Source organism: Myodes glareolus, chromosome 25 (genome assembly GCF_982192425.1).
Source record: "Myodes glareolus chromosome 25, mMyoGla1.1, whole genome shotgun sequence".
NCBI classification, from domain to species: Eukaryota; Metazoa; Chordata; class Mammalia; order Rodentia; family Cricetidae; genus Myodes; species Myodes glareolus.
This window is the reverse complement of record NC_142050.1, coordinates 23,111,455-23,133,722: the sequence shown is the minus strand read 5'-3', so window position 1 is coordinate 23,133,722 and position 22,268 is coordinate 23,111,455. Positions and strand designations below refer to the sequence as shown.

At 36.6% G+C, this 22,268-nt stretch overlaps 1 long non-coding RNA gene across 2 annotated transcripts in view; it reads left to right on the top strand.

Annotated features, from left to right (window-relative positions):
• Positions 1-22,268, top strand: part of LOC146889698 (uncharacterized) — a 62,230-nt gene that overhangs the window by 5,391 nt on the left and 34,571 nt on the right. For both annotated transcript variants that reach the window (XR_014999954.2, XR_015736684.1), the window contains exon 2: positions 122-269. This is a non-coding gene — a long non-coding RNA (uncharacterized LOC146889698). The remainder of the gene's footprint in view (positions 1-121; positions 270-22,268) is intronic.

The window sequence follows — 22,268 nt, the reverse complement described above, 5'->3', positions numbered from 1 at the left end:
GGACAGGAACCAAAACTACAGAGAAACCCTGCCTCAAAATACCAAGAGAAAAAAAAAAGAAAAAAAGAAAAAAGAAAAGTACCTTGAGTTATGGTTTCTTTTTCTTTTTTTTTTTTTTCAGTCATAAAAAGATCATGAAACTCTAAACCAGTTCTATGCTCCCATAGAAATGAAGATTCTGGAAGCTTCAACACTCTGAGCTTCTCTTCCTTCACACTTTGCAAGACGTTCTGGGAAGAGAGTTGTCCCTTACCGATCATGAATTTGCAGTAAGTTCCATGACAGCTCCCCATGCTGGTATTTCTGCTTCTAAGATTCAATCCCTCGGGTCATTTTAACCAAAAATCCAAAATGCATTTTTATTTCTGAGCAGGCTATATTTAGGATCACTCGCAAATGGCCTGAGGTGCTAGTTTGTTGAAGAATTATAAAGTAAATCTGAGTCCTTTCCTCCCGTGAGAGGTAGAGAGGAATGCTGGTCTTTCTGTATCGTGTTGAGTCTTATAGAGACATTTATTTTTATTATCTCAAAATTGGTCTGTCCTCTTCTGCTGCTTCATGACAGGTCTGTAACTACCTAGCCAGCAAGATGTAGTGGATGCTGTTTCTATGGCAGGCAGATATAATAGCTATCTTGTTCCACCAATAGGCTAGATGACAGATATGAGTGAATACGTTTATTTTGCTGCTTTATCTGTATTTCATTATTTATGTATGTAATTAGGTCTCTGCTGCCTGACACATAGGAAAACTAGGAATCGGGTCTTTAAAATGTATTTTATTCAGAGAATGAGCAGTCTGAGAAGAAAGTGAATTAGCATCTGGAAACTCAGTCCTGTTTCTCATCGTTAGCCAGCAGGTAAAGAAAGTCAGTCAATTATTTGGAAGTTTAGTCTTGTTGGTATTGCGAGCTGGTCAGTCTTTTCTCTGAGATTTATGGTACCAGTGCTGTTATCAGGGAAACAAGGAAAGTCAGGTTTCCTTTTGACTTTTTAGTATCATTAATAAAAACATGTAAAAAGTAAGTAAGGACAGGTATTATTTTTATTAGAGTTTGAAAAGAAAACAATAGGGCAGGCATGATGAGATTCTCAGTAGCTGCTGGGAGGAAGGAGATAGAGAAGAAAAAGACACGCCGTTAGACTTAAGTTTCAAAAAAGCCACATGTTCAGCAATAGAAGTTGGGAAGCAGCTGTATGGCAAGAGGAGGCGGGGAGTACTTCAGAGAATGAGAAAACCCAAGGTGTCGAGGAACTGACTATTAGTATTTGAACAATATATGGAAAAATAATAAAAGAAATAAAAGAAAAATTAGTATTATTGAAACTAGGACGTGTGGAAAGACTTAGCAGTTCTGCATGATAGAGGCTCTGTCAGCAGGTGTGCCAAAGGAGCAGTTTCTGGGAGGGACAAATACATTAACTCATTAAGGGGATGAATATTTATTCTACCTCCTTATCAGGTCTTGAGGCGAATCACTGTGCAATGATCTCTTGGCTAGATAACTGACAGGCTTGACTGAACCGCTGGCTAAAGGAAGAGATAATAGTAAGGAATGTTCTGGTCTTTTAGATAGATCCAGGGTCAGGCAGAGCGCTAGATTCCATTCTCTCTCCAGAGAAAGGAGCATTCCTTAGTGGATTTCAATAAAGCGCTGCAGCCTCTACCTTTTTAATATAGTATTGTATTCCTCAAGAGTGCAGCTGTGACCTTTCCTTTTTAGCATTACGAGGAAATGGGATATAGAATCCAAAGTAGACAATGAGAAACCATCCTCAATGGCCCCCAATGCCAAAATTTCTCTGTTGTTTTAAAGAAATGAATGCATTTGTAGGAGAAAAGGGGAACTTTGAAATTATTAAAAAGCAAACTACTTCTTTCCTTCAGAATTTATCATAAAAATATCTCAAAAATTTAAGGTTCTCTATTTTCAGCCTCTAATTGGTTATAAAACAAGATAAAATATATTCAAATACTATTTACAAATAGCCCAATGACTTCTGTTTGCTAAGATTTTAATAAATACCAAAGACATATTAATATTAATATTTTGACACGTTATGTATTTATGGGATAAGAATTTGCATATACCAACTTAAATACTGACACATAAATTTTAATTATGTGGCTATACCAATTGATAATGTCATTTTTCACTGAAGGTATATGGTAAGTCTTATGCACACAATAAGCTTCTTTATGGTGTTTCTTCTTGTCAAAACACATTTCTACATAATGGTGTAACAATAATCCAAGGTTATACTTAAGGACTTGACAATTAAAATTACTCTTGAGATGATAAATTATAATTTTCTTTATTTTTTTCATTTGCCTGTTGTTTATTTTCAAGCAAGCACATCTTACTGGACTAAATAAGCAAGAAAACCATTATATATTTCAAGGTCCCCAAAGGAGGAATATATTTTTAAAAAAATCTTGACAAGTCATATCAAACATGCTATGAATAATTTGCAATGTATGCCTAATGTAGATAAGTTCCTGACTCCTCACAGAGAACTTGGTTTTTGACTGTTTATCGTCTGATCTTAAAAGAATTAAGATCGTGGAAAATTTTACCAGCTGCATGATAGAATCTACTCATTAACTTTAAATAGGAAGTCTTTTAAATTTACTGTTTATAACCTAATTTTCGACAAGGGAGCTAAAGGTATACAATGGAAGAAGGAAAGCATCTTTAACAAATGGTGCTGGCATAACTGGATGTCAACCTGTAAAAAAATGAAAGTAGATCCATATCTATCATCATGCACAAAAATCAAGTCCAAATGGATTAAAGACATCAACATTAATCCGTCCACTTTGAACCTGATAGAAGAGAAAGTGGGAAGTAGTCTACAAGATTTAGGCACAGGAGGCCTCTTCCTAAGCAGGACCCCAGCAGCACAGACAATAAGAGAAACAATGAATAAATGGGATCTACTGAAACTGGGAAGCTTCTGTAAAGCAAAGGACACTGTCAGTAGGACAAAAAGGCTGCCTTCTGACTGGGAGAAGATCTTCACCAACCCCTCATCAGACAAAGGTCTGATCTCCAAAATATACAAAGAACTCAAGAAACTAGGCACTAAAACTCTAATTAACCCAATTAAAAAATGGGGTACTGAAATGAACAGAGAATTCACAACAGATGAACTTCGAATGGCCAGAAGACACTTAAGGTCATGCTCAACCTCCTTAGCGATCAGGGAAATGCAAATCAAAACCACTTTGAGATACCATCTTACACCTGTCAGAATAGCTAAAGTCAAAAACACCAATGATATCCTATGCTGGAGAGGATGTGGGGTGAGGGGAACACTCATCCATTGTTGGTGGGAATGCAAACTCGTGCAGCCACTGTGGAAATCAGTGTGGCGGTTTCTCAGGAAACTGGGAGTCAACCTCCCTCAGGACCCAGCAATTCCACTCTTGGGAATATACCCTAAAGATTCCCGATCATACTACAAAAGCATTTGTTCTACTATGTTCATAGCAGCACTATTTGTAATAGCCAGAACCTGGAAACAGCCTAGGTGCCCCTCAATAGAAGAATGGTTAAAAAAGGTGTGGAACATATACACATTAGAGTTTTACTCAGCGGTAAAAAACAATGACATCTTGAATTTTGCATGCAAATGGATGGAAATAGAAAACGCTTTACTGAGTGAGGTAAGCCAGACCCAAAAAGAGGAACACGGTATGTATTCACTCATAAGTGGATTCTAACCATAATTAAAGGTCTTTGAGCCTATTATTCGTGATCCTAGAGAAGCTAAATAAGAAGATGAACCTGATGAAGATTATTTAGCTATCCACCAGGAGGTAGGAAATAGACAAGAGTCCCAGGTAACCTCGGGTGCATGGGGGGGAGGGAGGGTCGATGGAAGGGGAGAAGGTTAGAGAGAAGGGAGTAGGGGAAGAAAGGGGAAAGCTTGGTGGCCTGGGATGGGGGGGGAGGGAGGAAGGATGAATATGGGATCAGGGAAGATTATATTTCAACTAAGGGACCCATTTTAGGGTTTACAGGAGACTTGATTATATATGGGATCCCAGGTCCAAGGAGAGATCCCCCAGATTGCTCTCTGGACAGAGGAGTGGGTGCCTGAATCGGCCGTGGCCCATGTCCATACTGATGTATATTTTGCTTATCACCATAGATCCTGCATCTGACGAAGGACGGCGATACAGTCGGTGACCCATATTGCAGCACCGGACTGAGCCCCCCGAGGTCCAAATGAGGAGCAGAAGGAGGAAGAACATGAAAAACGAAATCAGTACTGCGAGGGATGCTATCACCCACTGATACAAGGGAACGGATCTGATGAGAGTTTACCAAGGCCAGTTGGACTGGGACTGAAAGAGGACGTGATCCAACCAGACTCTCCGAATTTGGCCGGATTCTCTGACTGTGGCTGACCCGAAGTCTTTCTGAAAAGCCATTGACTATGACACTGGGACCTGTTTCCTCTACATATAATGGATTTTGGGGATCCAGTCTGTTTGGACACTCACCTTCCTGGACCTGGAGGGAGGGGGAAGGAACTGGAACTTCCCACAGGGCAGGAAACCCTGACTGCCCTGGGGGACGAAGAGGGAGGAGGAGGGGGAGTAGGGGGAGTGGGAGGGTGTTGGGAGGGGGGGTGGAAATGGAAACTTTTATAATTTAATAAAATTTACTAAAAAAAAAAATTTACTGTTAATAAGGTATTCACCACAATGCTGTCTTCAGAGCTATCCCTTTAAAAGTACATTGTGATGGTGACAGTTGCATTATTTTTGGTTCACATAACAGCTGCAGACTATAATTAAGACATCTAAGATTTGTGAGTGACATTAATTTCCTATAATATAATGTTTTATGTTTGTCACGTGCACACTCAGTGTCCATAGCCGGTTCCTGGAGCTCCCACGTCTTGATGGGATTTTTGTATTTACCATTTCCAAGAACTGCTCCTTACAGCATACAAGGGCTCAAACGTTCAGGAGCCATCCTTCAGCAGCAGCTTCGTCCCTGGACATGCCTTGCTTTACCTTGTTTTCCAGGTAGGGATTAATACCCTACTATTTGGAGAACAGCTGTTGCTGGATGAAGCTCTTTGTGATCACTTTTTTGACTTGATGTCTGAAATGTTCTAAATCCCCACGATGGCATTCATGCTTTTTCTTAGTCCTGACACACAAACATGCTTGAACTGGCCATCAGTAGATTGTCATAATCTTTGAAATGGAAAGAAAATAGAATTCAGTTGACTTTCCACAAGAGGAACACTTATGTAAAATTTAAGCATCCAGTGAAATAACACTGTGTGATGAAACTGGAATTCTGCTAATGAGAAAATTGTGAGTTTCAAAGGAGCATGATGAAGAAAATCTGCGTTGAAAGAAAATGGGTTAATGCAAGAGGCCTTTGATTTTTTACAGAGATTCCTTTACCCTCATTCAAAATGTGTTCAATACAAGAGAAAAAACATTTCTAAAGTTCTTTCCATCTCTAATATTTTGGGGGGTAGGTAAATGACTAAACATCAAACCAGATTGGTTCTTTTAAGATAAGAAAAGTTTATTCAATAAAATAGCACAGGAAAGCCACTGGGCTGTAATGGCACGTTTATGCCATTTAAAACTTTATTATGTCAAAGGCAGGTATATCTAACATCTTGAGGACATTTTATGTTCCCTTTGTCATGAGACTCAGATATCATTGGGATTAGGATATATTTTTCTTTCTTTAATCTAATTTTCTTTGAACTCAGACCCTGTATTCTTGATGTTATTTGATGTCTGCTGGAATAAGAGAATTGCAGGGAAACTCACGTTTGATGACAGAAGGAATAATGGCTCTTCTCCCCTAGAAGATTAAGAACTCATTGTTTTTGTTTTATTCTTTTTAATTTTTATTCTTTGAAAATTTCATATATACGTGCAATGTATTTAATCTTATTCATCCCAATTCTTCCCACATTTACTCATTACCCTTCCAAATTCATGTCCTCTTTCTTTATTATGACCCATTGAGTCCAATTTTTGCTACCCACGTATGAAAACATGGGCCACCGGTGAGAGCATGGCTAACCTACTAGGATCCATACTCCTAAAGAAAACAGATCAACCCTCTCCTACCAGCCATCAAACATCAATAGGTCACAAACTTGGCATGGTGGTTCACAAGTTCTTCCCCAATCCATGCTGAAATGTTGATTGGCTTGATTTTGCACAGGGACTGGGCAGGCACCCAAGGTCACTGTGAGGTTGTGAATGCAATGGCCCTGTCATGTCAAGAAGATATTGTTTCTATCTAGTCTTCCAAAATGCTGTCTCTTAAATTTTCTTGCTCCCTCTTCCAGAACATTCTCTGAGCCTTGTGATGAGGTGCAATATAGGTGCACTATTTATAGTAAAGCCCTCAAGAGACACTTATGCTCTGAACTTTGACTAATTGTGTAATTTGTATTCCCAATAAAACTCCCTTGGAGGAAACAGAAGTTTGGTTTTTAAGCTGCTGATACTTTCAGGGTTAGGGAGGGGGTATTTAGGACCTCAACTGGTGCAGAACTGGGTAGGCACTATGCATGCTGCCTCAGTCTCTGTGAGTTCATATGTGTGTAAATCCGGTCAATTTACAGGACCTTGTTTTCTTGGTATCCTCCGTATCTTCTTGCTCTGAAACTTTTTTCCTTCTCCTCTTCTACCAGGTTTTGCTGATCCCTGAGGGTAGAGGTTTGTTGGAAATATCTGATTTAGGAGCCAAATGTAACAAAAGAATTCTGCAAAATGCCTTGCTTTAGGTCTCTGTATTTGCTATATGCTGCAGTAGAAAGCCTCTCTGATGGTAGTTGGGTGAGGCACTAATCTATGAGCATAGATTAGAAGTCATGTTATTGTTTTCTTTTGGAGAGGGGGCAACAGCGTTTGGTTTTATCCTAAGTCCCTAAACTATCTAATCTCAGGTTCTTGGCTACCGAAAAAGTATCAGGTATGGTTTCCATTTCTTGGTGTGGGCCTCAAGTCAACTCAGATGCTAGTTGGCTACCCCACAACTTTGTGCCTCCATTATACTCGCATAACTTATAGGCAAGGCATCACTGTAGGTCAAAGTGTTTCTGGAGGACTTGCTATTTACATTTCTCCTTCACACTTTGGTAGTGTGAAGAGTACCTTCCTGTGCTACCATATAGGGATAAAGGCTCTATTTAGGTACCAGCTGTGTCACACCATGGTCAGTGACTTGTTTAGTTCTTGTCTTCAGCATTAGGATTTTAGAATCAATTTGTGGAAAATAAGTATAGCCTTGGCAACATCCTGTGTTGTTTGATGATCCCATGGGACCTCTTTGGCCAACAACTCAATTAGATGTAACCCAGCCCCTGCACTGGAATCTTCATTTTGTGACAAGAGATGTTCAATTTAGGTTCTCTCCTCCCTCGTATTTGGTGATTTTATTTACATCACCTTCATATATGTATATATTTTAGGAAGCTCCTACCATAATAAGTTTTCATACTACCCTTCAAATGGCCTTTTATTTTAACTATCTCTCTGAAGTGAATTCCCTTCTTAATTCCCCCTTTTAACCCACTCCATACTTGATTCTCCTGCTGTAATCTAATCCCATCTCTCCACAACTATATATTATATTTCCATTTCCTAGGGAGATATATCTGCCCCTGCTCTCTCCCTGTCCCTTACTCTATATTGTGGTTCTATGGATTGTAGCTTTGTTATCATTACTTAACAGTTAATATCCACATATAATAAATGAATATATACATATTTGTCTTTAAAGGTCTGAGATATCCCACTCGAGATGATTTCTTTTTCTAGTTCCACTCATTTACCTGTGAGTTTAATGATGTAATTTTTAAATGACTTTATAATACTCCAATTTGTAAATGTACCACATTTTATTTATCCATTCTTCTGTCAAGGGATATCTATATTGATAAGAATTTCTGGCTATTGTGAACTGACCAGCAGTGAGCGTGGTTGAGCAAGTGTCTCTACGGTAGGGTAACATGTCATTTTTTGAGAATTCTCTGTTTAGATCTGTACCACATTATTTTTAGATTTTTTTGAATTGATTTTATTGAGCTATACATTTTTCTCGGCTTCCCTCCCTTCTTCTCTCCTCCCCTTCAACCCTCTCTCACGGTCCCCATGCTCCCAATTTACTCAAGAGATTTTGTCTTTTTCTACTTCCTATGTAGATTAAATCCATGTATATATCTCTTAGTGTCCTCATTGTTGTCTAGATTCTCTCGGATTATGAATTGTAGGCTTGTTTTCTTTGCTTTATGTCTAAAAGCCACTTATGAGTGAGTACTTATGATAATTGTGTTTCTGGGTCTGGGTTACCACACTCAATATGATCTTTTCTAGCTCCATCCATTTGCCTGCAAATTTCAAGAAATCATTATTTTTTGTGCTGTGTAGTACTCCATTGTGTGCCACATTTTTCTTATCCATTCATTCATTGTTTGTCATAGCCAGAACCTGGAAACAACCTAAATCTGTACCACATTTTTAAGTTATTTGTTTTCTTGATATTTAGCTTTTTGTGTTCTTTATATATTTAGGATATTAGCCTTTATCATATGTAGAGTTGGTAAAAATCTTTTCCCATTCTTTAGGTTGTTGCTTTGACTGAATGATGCAGTCCTTTGCCATGCAAAACTTTCTCAGTTTCATGATGTCCCATTCATTAATTTTTGATCTTTGTGTCTACGATGTTCTTGTTCTGTTCAGAAAGTGTTTTCTTGTGTCAATATGTTCAAGGCTATCCCACACTTCCTCTTCCTTTAGGTTCAGTGTATCTGATTTTATTTTGTCACCTTTGATCCATTGGGAATTGAATTTTGTGCATGTGCTAAGAATAGATCTATTAGGATTCTTGCACATTTGACAATCCAGATTAATCAGCACCATTTGTTAAAGATGCTGTCTTTTTCAGTTTGTGTTTCTGGTTTCTTTATTAGAAATCAGGTGTCTATAGGTACAAAGATTTTGCCTGGGTTTTTGATCAATTACATTGATAAATATATGTTTTGATGCTAATATCAAACTGTTTTTATTAATATGTCTGTAGTACAACTTGAAATTAGGATAGTCGTACCTCCTTCAGTACTCTCAGTATTCTGGATTGTTTTAGCTGTACTTATTTTGTGTTTCCATATGAATAGAAAAATTGTCATTTCAAGATCTGTAAAAGCTTGTGCTGAACTTTAAATGGGTATTGAATTGAATCTGTAGATTGCTTTTTGTAGGATGACCATTTTACGATGCTAATACTACCAATCCATGAGCATGGGAGATTGTTTCATCTTCTGAGAATCTTCTATTTTTTTCTTCATTGTCTTAGTTATCATACTAGTCTTTCATTTGATTGATTAGAGCTACCCCAAGATAATTTATATTATTTAAGGCTATTGTGAAAGGTATTGTTTCTATGAATCTCAGTCTGTCATTTTATATAGAAATGCTAATTATTAATGTGAACTAATTTTATAATCTGTCACTATGGTGAAGTTGTTTATCAGCTGTAGAAAATTTTCCAGTGGAATATTTAAGGTCACTTAAATACATTTCCATATCATCTGCAAGGAGATGCTTTGGCTAGTTTCCTTTCCAATCTGAACCCCCTTGATCTTCAGTTGTCTTACTGTTCTAGCTAAGACTTCAAGTACAATACTGGATAGGTATGTAGAGAGTAGACAGCCTTGTTTTGTTCCTGATTTTAGTGGAATTACTTTGAGTTTCTCTCCATTTCAGTTGATGTTGACTATGGGCTTGCTCTAAATTGACTTTATTATGTTCAGGAATGTTCCTTTTATCCCTAATTTCTCCAGGCATTTTACCATGAAGAATTTTGTCAAAGGCCTTTTGCTGTATCTAATGAGATAATAATGTAGTATTTCTCTTTCAGTCTCTTTGATAAATTTTATTTGTCATTTTGTATGTGTTGAACCACCTTTAAATCTATGGAATGAAGCTTACTTGATCATGGTGGATGACCTTTGAATGTGTTGCTGAATTCAGTTTGCAAGTATTTTGTTGAAAAATTTTGGATCTGTGTTCGTAGGGTAATTGGTCTGTAATTCACTTTCTTTTTGCATCTGCATGCAATTTGGGTGTCAGTATAACCGTGGGCTCTTAAAGTGAATTGGAGAATTTCCTTTTTCTCTTCATTATGGTTACTATTGCTGTGATTGAACACCATTAGCAAAACAACTTGTGGAAGAAAGGGTTTATTTGACTTTCATTCTATATCCCCATTCTTCATTGAAGGAACTCTGGACAGGAACATGGAGGAAGAAGATCATACAGTTGCCCTGGAAGAGTGCAGCTTACTGACTTGTTCAGTCTGGTTTCTAATATAATCCAGGACCCCTAGTCCAAGGATAAAACCTCCCTATTGGGTTTGGTCCACCTGATTAATCACTAATTAACAAAATGTTAGACAGATTTATTTGAGTCCATCCAGATCTTCTGGAGGCATTTTCTTAATTGAGGTTTGAAGCACAATTAATAAAAACTCAGAGTCAGAAACCGGTATTCAACCTGAAGTCCAGAAAAGCAAAACAGCTAGCTACTGGCTCTTACCTCTACTTCAGTCCAAAATGGAAATCCTGCTTTTAGGAATCTCAGAGTAAGACTGAGCCTAATAGCTGTCTCTTCCTGTTTTATAATCCTCTCTAGTTCTGGGATGAAAGGTGTGTACTACTATTGCCTGGTTTCTATGGCAAGATAGTGTGGCTACTAGGATTATAGGTTTGTGTCATTGCTACCTGGTCGGTAAGAGTAGCTGTGTGGCTGTTTTACTTTTCTGATTCACAGGCAAGTTTTATTTATTCAAATACAAATGAAATGCCACTACATTTCACCTTTTGTCAAAAATGAAAATACTATAACTAATATAAGAAAAACTATATACAATAAGTACAATAACTATGTATAACATATACAGGCAATAAATCCATCAACAATGTTTAGTCCATTTGTATTTGACATATTCAGAGAAAATACTCCATATTTCTCCTATCTTGCTCAGTTGAAAGTCTTGTACCTAATTTATTTTCTACTTAAATTTGCCTCTGCACCAAGAAAATATGGAGAACTATAACTATATAGTCTTCAACTCCCTCAGAGATCCAAGAAGGAAATAATATTAACTGAGTAAGTAGGAAGTGCAAGCAAGTGACTTCCAAAAAATATGCATAACAACAGAAACATCTGGCTGCCTGGACAGTCACCCAAAGTTTTTCTGCAATGGTGAGGCATCCATTTTCAGCCTATAAGCCTAGCATATTTGATAGACTTTTCTGTGTAGCAGAATATTCTGAAGGGCTGTCTCTTCTTATCTTGACAATGTTTGACAGTTACTTTCTTTTGTGTCTTGCTTGTCTAATTAGGACAGCATAATGTCATCAGTTAAAGCAGGAGCATTTTCTTGCCCAGTGGCTTACTATTGCCACCAAAAAAGTAAATTCCATGTGGAATTTCTTTAATGTCCATTATCGATCTTCTCTGAAGTAGATTGGTACTGCAGAACCTATGTTATTAAAATATCTTAAATGCTGTATTCTGTAGATCTCTGGAGTGTTTGAAGATGACCTGTCTATCTAAAATATATTTTTGTTTGACCTTGAAACCATACCTAATGTGACTACAAGTTCAATTATAATAAGTGACTAATTACTAACCTGCATTTTCTTATTATCCTAAACAGTTGAAATAATAACTTCAAAAGACAAGAAATTTGCATTAAATTGTTAAATGAGCTATATAGCTACAATACCATTAACATGATTAGAAATATATGTACAGTATATTTTAACAAAATTATTCCCAAATTTTTATCAATATACAAAATTTGTGAATAATATACAAAAATACAATCCAATGCAAAACATTTAAAACTAGTAGTTGCTGTTTAAAAGTAATTCAATAATCTACCTTTTCATGTTATCATACCTATATCCTCCCTTTTTTCTTTTCAGAGTACAATCAATAATCTACCCTTTTATCCTATCATATCTATATTCCTTTTTTCTTTTCAAAACAACACTCCGAATCTAATATACTTTGTCTAGCCTTTTTTTTCCTGACTGTTCTCCATAACAACTTGTAAACAACACACTAAAGAAAGACAAGCATCCATAATCCACTTTTGAGACTGTGGGTGTCGTTTCTAGGCTACTTCCTGCTGAGTGGAGGTACTGGTACTCTTAAAGGGACCCAAAGAAAATTTAGGATTATGGTCAAGTCCTAACTGGTGTATTCTGTGAGGCTGAATCATCTCAGTCAGCAGTCTTGAAGCTTCTCTGAATGTAGAACTCAGAGGAAACTGCAACAGAGATGCTCTGAAATGTTGGATCATCTGGGACACCCTTTCCTATCTATTTTTCATGGGGTCTTCCTTGATCAAACCTTTTTTCCCCCTTAACCTCGAATGAATCCACAGCCTCTCACTCCCTGTGGAAACAAAAGCAAAACTTTTCTCCAAAGTAACATATCTTTTGACTTAAATTTTGAAGTCAAGGCATTTTCAAAATATATAGGTTGCGTTAATACAGAAGCATTTATAATCAAATGTCTTTCGGAAGCTGTTGCTCCTTCCTCAGCAAACAATTCAAAGACAACACAATAATACGCAGTATCCAGATTCTCTGTGTATTTTCCATCTTTACATTGACGCTAAGCTGGGGCAATGAGAGTTGGGAGCACTAGTTTTTTCTCCCTAAGCTGGGTGGCTAGGTTTGAGTCCAACTCTGTCTTGTTTTTAGTTGGTGGCTAAAAAGTCTCAGGCAAGTGGCTTTTTTTTATGAATTTGTACCCCACATGTTGGGTGCCAATTGTAACAAGATTAATACAAACTCAGAGTCATAAATTGGGGTTCAACCTCAAGGTCAGAAAAGAAAAAAGACAAATGACTCTTACCTGTACCTCAAATCGAAATGACAATACTGCCTCCAGGAATCTCAGAATGAGACTGAACCTGAGTGCTGTCTCCTCCTGTTTACAATCCTCTCTAATTCTGGGATTAAAGGTGTACACCACTACTACCTGGTTTCTAAAGCAAGCTAGTGTGGCTAGTGGGATTGAAGGTGTGTGTTATTGCTGCCTGATCTGTAAGGCTTGCCAGTGTAGCTGTTTTACTTTTCTGATCCTCAGGCAAATTTTATTTATTAAAATACAAGTGAAATGCTACTACAGAATTTCCTTCCTCTCAGGTGACTTTAGCTTGTGTCAAGTTGACATAAAACTATCTAACAGACTTCAGTTCCTTTTTTGTGGAATAATTTCAGGAGTTTTGACATTAACTATTCTTTAAAAGTATGGTAGAATTCTTCACTAAAACCATCTGCCATCTGACCCTGGGCCTTTTTTTTTTTTTTTTTTTTTTTGATTCAGGCACTTTTAATGATGCCTTCTATCTCACTGTAGAGATAGTGAGATAGTGGGTTTTGGTTCTGTTTAAATTCCTTATCTGATCTTGATTTAACTTTGCTAAGTGGTAATCACCAAGAAAATGATCCGTTTCTTTTAGATTTTCCAGCTTGGTGGAATATGGGTTTTTATGATTATCTGGATTTCTTCAGTGTCTATTTTTATGTTCCCTTTTCATTTCTAATTTTGTTAATTTTGATATTCTTTCTTTGAAAATTGATACACAACATATCCAAACTTATGGGACATAATGAAGGTGATGCTAAGAGGCTGGTTCCTAGTGTTAATTGCCCATATAAAAAATTGGAGAGGTCTTATACTAGTAACTTGACATTGCATCAAGTAGCCCTAAAACAGTCATAATAACCACACCCAAAAGGAGTTTATGCAAAGGAACAATCAAACTCAGGTTTGAAATCAATTCAATAGAAACAAACAATACAACATAAAGAATCAATGAAATAAAGAGTTGGTCATGTGAGAAATCAGTAAGATTGGCAAACTCTTACCCAATTTAACTGAAAGGTAAAGATAGAATATCCCATTGCATTTTTGTTAAAATTTTAATTTTAAGAATATACAAATAATTAAAAAAATCATCATATACTAAAATTAACCAGTTCCCAAATCTTTGCAACTCAATGATCTTCTATATAGCTACAGTAGCCATGCTGAATCTGTAGGGCTTCATATTAGATTTTATACTTTCATTATCAAATATATTATAAGACGTCATCTACTACCCAAACCAAAACATTCATGACAGAGTTGAAAATGAGAAGAACAGCCATCATTACATCATCTTTTCATTATTCAGTTGCCCTTTACCTTTTCCCAGCCTTTTCTTCATCTACTAATAGTCACCCTTTTTTGTTTTCCTTTATAATGTTATACTGGATCCACCTGAAATCCTAAAACCATAATTTATGTTCCAATTTGCTTTGACATTCCAATGAGTGTTATCGGCACAGGAAGATCCCTTTCTTACCTGTCATTCAAATGTTCTGCTAAGTCTTTCCCTTTGTATGATTGCTTATGGAAAGTCAGCAAACTTGAAAAGTGAAAACTAGTGTCCTACCAGCAGCTATGACTGGAGAATGGTGGAAAAACACATCATAGGATAGAATAATTGAAAGAAGTCATAATGTACAGCCAGTTCAAATAAGGTTTAGAAATCAGAAAATCCTTTAATAATAGATTGATTTTCTGCTTAGCAACCCATAAAGGTAAATAATTAAGGCAAAACCATGACTTCTGCCTCAAAATCTAGAGATATTTCTCTGTCCCATAGCATAATTTGCTGGATACTATACAAATTACAAGCTTAGGGTTTGAGAAATCTGGGCCCAGAGAAGCTTCTAACATGCCCTCAGTTGACTATGATCCCAATTGTAACATACTTTCACTTCCCCAAGGCAATAGGTAAAGTATTTAACAAATTACAAAGCTAAAAATTTGATAATATGATATCCAACAAATCTTTTCCTTCATATGAGACTGGCCTAAGGAGGAACACACAGTTTATTTTTCTCTAACTTAAAACAGTCACTTGGTTTTTCACCTTCGTAAGAACTTTCCTGACATCCTAATTTGCTCATCATGAAAGTCCTTTGAAATAAAAAACTTAAATTAGGGATTTAGTTTTTGTAGGCTTGAATGCAGAGGATTGGAGTCAATATAATTTTAAGATTGCAAAACCAATGCAGCTTTGAGGTTAAATACCAGTAACTGAGCTTCTTGCCTTTTGATCTGGTATTTGATCTGATCAGTCTCTATTTCTGAGTGTGTCTTTTATAAATGGGTATTTTCAGTCACTAGATCAGTCTGATAGAAAACAATAGGAAGTTTAAAAACTATTTTATGCTTAGCAAACATTGTAATTCATGGGTTGGAGAAATGACTCAGCGGTTAAGAGCACTGACTGCTCTTCCAGAGGACCCAGGTTCAATTCCCAGCACCCACATGGCAGCTCACAACTGTCTGAAAATCCGGTTCCAGGGAATCTGACACCTTCACACCAATGCACATAAAATAAAGATAAATAAGGCATAAAAAAACATTGCAATTCATATTAATGGTGGATTAGTCATCGTATTCTGAACTATGCAGAATCCTGTTTTCTTATTCTGTTCAAAGCTATTGTAAACTATTCTACTTTGATCTGATGTCTTCATGTTTCTCTGCTCAGCTAGAGGACTGGAAGTGTTTCCAGGTGTATTTCCAAGTAATGACAATATTCTTGTCACAGGTCACTGAGTAAGCTCCTCTTCTCATTGTCGTGAAAACAAAAAACACCTGATGCAAAGTAGGAAAGGTTTATTTTTGTTCCCAGCTCAGAGCATTGCAGTCCAGTAGGCAGAGGAGGCATAAAGACAGGAATGAGAAGTCGTGGCTTATATCTCATCAAGAAGCAGAGAGAGATAAATGCTAGTGCTTGGTTAGCTTTTACTTCACAACCTCACTTATTCGCATGGGACAGCAGAATAAAGATGGAGCTTTACTAAACCTCTCTAGAAACACCCTCCCAGAAATACCCAGAAGTGTGTCTCCTATGCAACTCTAAATCCAGCTACATTGGCAGTGAAGACCATTTGGCCACAAATGAAAGAACAGTCCCTGTCTATGGGAAATCTTTTAGCCTGAAGGAAGACTTAGAATATTGGACAATGGTGGTTTTACAAAGCACATGTTTTTTGTTGGGAAAAGTCAGTATTTTGGGCACCTGCTAGTCTATTCTTTGACACAGGAAGAGATCTGTAACGCAGAGCTCACAGGCAAGAAGTTACCATGCCTATCTTTATTTGGGGCTAAATAAAGAGAAATTATAATAATAAATTAATAATAAATAAATGTTGTATATCTACCTTTCTCTTTGGCATCCTTCTACCTCCCAGCAAAAATTGTATCTCCATATCTCATAGGCCATTTCAAGCTAGTAATTTCCAAAGTTGGTTCTTTGTCTTTTTCCTCTCAACTTTTTTTGCTTTTATAAATGTTTGTTAATATTCTTTACCTTTTATCATTATTTCTGTCTTAGTTTTAGAACTAAAATATAATTATGATGGAAGATGTTGGGAGACACTGAGAAGTCATCAAGATGTTAAGTGATTTGCAAGTAAAATTTTACTCTCTAAATCAGGTAGGTGCTTACTAATCTTATTTTAGAGTAGAAGAAACTTGATACTCAGTAAAAATAATAGCTGGGTATTTTGATTCACACCTGTAATCTTAGAACATGGGAGGCTGAGTCTCAAAAGGATTGTCACGAATTTAAAGACAGTCATGAGTTTAATCCAGGTAGTCCTAGGTCAAAAAGTCGAAAGAAAAGTTAATAGTAGTAAACGTAAAATGAGCATATATTAGTAAAAATCAGATATTGAATTCAAAATATTCAGATATTGAATTCAAAATCTGGCATGATTTTATTATGCCAGGTGATACCTTAAACATGACTAGGCATTGAACATAATATGGGTTAGAGAATGAGTATTACTGGGAAAATTCTATATGACATTCGTAACAATGTCTAGCTGTACACATATACACTGTATATAGCATATGTGTGTGTGTGTGTGTGTAATTACAATTAAAGAAAAAAGAAGACATGAATTTTAAAGAGAATAAGAAATGGTATATTTGAGGGTTTGGGAGAGAAAAGAGAAAGCGAGAAACTATATTTTAATTATATTTTAATCTAAAAAATAAATATTTTTAAAGAATTTCCCTCATATGAAAACAACACTAGCAACTATCTGTGGGATATCCGGGTAACACAGTTACTGGATCTTGATAACTTTCCTTTTCCCAGGGAAAGCATCTGATTTTGTCATAGAAATGAAGACATCTACAAGCTGGGCCCTGAACCAACAATTCCTAGATGCCTCAAGTTCTTGTTTCTATCTATCTATCTATCTATCTATCTATCTATCTATCTATCTATCTATCTATCTATCTATCTATCATTCTAGAGATTATATCACTTGGTATTGGAGGACCAATGGTATGCTCTTTCCTGATTCTTAAATGCCAGGCATGGTACTTACAACGTGAATGGTTGGCATATTCCCTCTTCTCTCTAAGAACAAAGTTCTAGAACACTAACAAAAATGCAGCAATATTGCTTTTTGAGAATTGCTCTTTGGTTACTAAACAAATTGCTAATTAAATAAGCTCATTGGATAATAGTTAATTATGTCAAGATGCACAATAATTTATTATCTTCATTTATTTATTTTCATTAAATTTTCATGTCCATGTGGTGTATTTGTGTGTGGTATATTCGTATGAGTGTGGGATGCACATGCCTGTGTGTGCACATATTGAGGCTATCCTACTCTGTCTTGTTAACTTGACACTGAAGAGGCAGTTCAAGGTTTCAGTTAGGTTGGATGACCAACATGCTCTTGAGTACCCGTGATGCTGGGTTACAGGAACACAGATGAGTCATGCCTGGCTCTTTACATGGTTGGTAGGGATTAGAACTCAGGTACTTACGATTGTAGAGCAGCGATGCTCTTCTCTCTAGCCATCATTTCAGCCCTAGCCACACAATTTCTATCTAAGGGAGTTAAATTGTAAACAAAACTAAAAGTAAATGTTGACATTGGTTCTTTCTCCTCCTTTCTACTACAGTCAGGAAGATGACGCTGAGCAGGGGTCTGAAACTTGCCCCAGGCTTCTGTCGCCAAATGGCTTTGCAGAGATGAGCTGGAGACTAGACTTCTCTAATTTTCCATTCCAGTGCTCTCTCCCTGCCAGGAATGTGACTGGAGTGTTAAACTTAGAAGCATTAACTCAGCAAGGAATTTAAACAGAAGTTCAAACATATCTGTGACAGTTGAGATTTATATTTTTTTTGCTGGCAGTCTGCCGATTTTGAGAATTAAGGGATTTGACATGCCATATACATTTTGCCTGCTTATAGCTCTTCTAGAATTTCACTCAGGGCAACACACACAGCTAAAGCACTCATAAACAGGACAGTATTTGGAGTATGAAGGAGGAAGGCGATGAGAAGGATGATATTAGCATCCAGGAACTTCACAGGGATGCACTGGTCTCCTTCTATGTCTTGTGCATTGTTTCAGCCCAGCAGTACTGTTATTTCTCTAAACTGCTCAGTATAGTTTCCTGACTGTTAGAACTAGTGCATGTTTTCTTGTGATTGAAATAATTTTCACAATGAAGATTAAATATGGAAGCAAAATACATTTAGATGCTAGTAAAGATTTTGTGAGCACTGGGTTTTCTGAACAAGCGACCACAGTGACTTTATGGCAGGTCCTGAAAACTTATCAAGTAGATGACTCTACCCTGTTGCTACTTTAGTGTCCTTGGTATGAGTTCTTTTTCCAGAAAGACTCCGCCTCAATGACTCAAGTGCTTTTGCATTCTCGGGGGTTTTTATATGCAAATTTATAGAGACTTTTTTGAATAAAGTCTCACCTTCCGGAAAAAACATCATTTACTGTACCATTTTAATAATTCTACCATAGTTACTTCTAACACACAAAGGAATATTTTAGGTCACTGTTCTTTAGATCATGCCTCCATTATGACTGATTTCCAATCACTCATCAGACAGCAAACTCAGAGTTTGAGATCTGCAGCATCTTAAAAGTCATTACTTATTTATTCCTTTCTGGTACAAATGAAGCACCGAATCCAAGATAAAAGTAAATGTAGTAAGGAAAAGCTACAGATCCAGAAATAAAGGGACCAAGAAATAGAGAGCTGAATGTGGGGTCACAAATCAGAAACACAGACAGTTAGTAAGGTGGGGTGGGGGATGGGGAGTTCTTGTTAATCTTGGAAACCTTAGGGAGATCTGGACAACCTAATTGACTGTCACTGTAGGATGCGATATGGCTATCAAGGAGGTCAATGTAATTTGGGGCTGGCTATGCAGAGTCATCATTTCCAGAGGAGCTAATCTTCCCTCTGCAGACTGGGCTTCACCCAGGAAATATTGAAGTGGCTATCAAGGTGAATTTCAGGATAGATATTAATAAACTTCAGACCTTAGTTGAGATATTAAGTTGAGAATTAGAGATGTGCACAATGACTCCACCCTTTGACTTTGAAAGTTGTGCGGCAGTCCTGCCCAAGTCAAGTGACCTTAGACCTTCGGTGGGGGTATTCCCACACAGTAGTTGTAAATAATCTTGTCATGTAGCTAACCAAGGGACAGTTTCAGGTCCCTGTTATGGAGATGACTTGGTGATAAGGACAGAGAGTTCTGAAGGACTTTAAAAATCAATTTAGAATAAGAAATCTTGAATATTTCAGTTTATGGTTGAGAAATAAGCTGTTCCTTATGCGTTCGTTTATGGCAAGCAAGAACATTCCACATTGCAGATCTATAATGACTTTAAAATTCTACTCTATGGAAGCTAAAGACATAATAGTCTTTTCTTTCGGTCTTTTAAACCAATGTAGAGTCATAAAAAGGTTGTAAAGAGTACCTAAATGCCGTAAAACAAGTGCTTCTTGTAATAGCCTTTAACAAGTTACAAGGTATGTATCTAAGAACTAATACATCAATATTGATTCCTGAGAATTAACTTAAATGCACGCTTTACAGATTCTCTTCATTTGTGCTTCATATCTTTGTCCCAAAATTTCTTCAAAGAACCTTAGCATAATCATGGTTGCTTAGGCGTTTCTTGGTTGTGGCACTTTTTGTGGTTTTCTTTACTTACCTGTCAGTCCACAATTATATGAATGAATGAATGAATGAATGAATGAATGAACAAGGATGACAAACTCTCCCATGCAGACAACTCCCCCAATTATCAGTGATGGTGAACCTAATTACTCACTTTCAACAGTACTGCATAGAGATATTGGATATTCCACAGTGTAGAAATGTGACAAACTCTGTGTGAACTGTGATCTTTTGTCTCAATAGTGATAAATGGTGCTGATAGTTATTGCCCAGAATGTGATGAAAAGAGGTGGTTTCTGTGGTTTTCCTCCCAAAACTTAAGACTGCATCTAATTAGTAAAACAAATGTTAAATTAAATACAATTGAAAGATATCAACAACTGATTGTTTGCCACTATTCATGAAAACAAAAAGTGAAAGTGCGGTGTTAGATGCCTTTAAATTGAAAAACTTCATTGTAATTATCTTACATGTACAATTAACATCTTTCACAGTTATATTTTTTCCTATTATCCCTTAGAAATGCAGTACAGATGTTGACTCAGGACCCAAGAAACCCACCTAGCCATTTTTTCTTTATATTCATAATTAAACAAGAAGTATGCACATTAGATAAAGCATCATATCAATTTTCCTCCTGCTATATAGGAGCCTGGTGCAGTATGGGTAGCCTGTAACAGTTTATCAATCCAGATTGATTTACAGAGAAAAGAGAGATGGTCTAGCAAGTAATTAAGATCCTCACACATAAAAAAATTAACATAGACGTTTTAAGCCCATACCCCCATATGATGCAAGATCATAATAGTGATAAAGCTATATTTAAGTATGAAAATATAAGAGAAATCTCAAGTTGCCTTTTCTTTCTTCAGTATCTATTCAAGTGCTTGACTGCATAGTATATGTAAGCCAGGTTGCCATAAAACCAGGCTACTGGACCACTTTGCAGGTAGAAAGAAACCTTATTGAGGGAATAAACTGTTGGTCTACCTACAAGAGAAGAGGACAGCAATTTGGCAAGAAAACAAGCAGATTTTATATGATAGTCAGAGGATGGAAGTCTTTGTACTGATGCAGGCTGAATTAACCAGAATTAGATACTCTTGCTCAAGATGGTTGACCATTGCTGTGAACTGAGGAAGCAGTGGTTTTTCTGGGAAACAAAAGCCCACCCTACAAAATTCCTGAGGAATGCTAAATGCAGGTTCCTATTTACCCAATAGTAATTCTTCCATTCACTAATTCAGAGTCCTTCTGTTCAGAATATTGTCCCCAACAATACCATTTTGGAGGACCACGTTGGACCTAATAGTATATATTCTCCAAATCCTATTCTCTAGTCATGTTGAATTCTGTTCATTGTTAATAAATCTTGTATTTTTCCACCTGAAAGTCATCATGTTTACAGGAACTTGCTTTGCTTTATGTGAAAATTTTCAAATAATGTTCATGGAAAAAAAGAGGCTTGCATGTTCCTCTCACAAAGCCTGTTCATCAGTACACATTTAGTACAGCTACTAAGACTTATCTTGAAATCATAAGCCATCTGTAGTGCTGGCAAAATTTTGTTTTCTTAATATAGTAAAATAAAATAATAAAAGTAAAATAAGGTTATTCTTCATAACATTTGAATCCCTTAGCACATATATATATATGTCATATATATGTGACATATATATATATGTCATACACAAACTTGCATATTTAAAAGTTGTAAACTAATTCCAGCAATTATTTCTTCCTCTGTAAATGGATCTATCTTAATTTACCTAGGAGCATAAATGATAAAACTATATGATAATTTTCCATGAGATTATTTGGATTTTTTTCAATGTATTATATTTAGGTGATGAACAGAAAGAATTTTTTAAGACATCATTGGGAATTTTACACTGCCATCTAGTGTTGTGCAATCTCAAACAAGTGGTGGATGAAGAAAGCAAAGGACTTACCTGACATACCCAGTCAACTTGACATTGTCATATCTTTGCAGTATTTCAGAGAATCTCTCTACACTTACTGTAGAGGCACTGATCCCTTATCTTTCATCATACTGGAAGCTGCACGTCATTGTAGGCTTCCTCAGTTTAAAAAGAAATGAGACTGTGTTTAATGACTCTCATTCATGCTGATGCACTTGTAAGAGGGCCTTAGTACT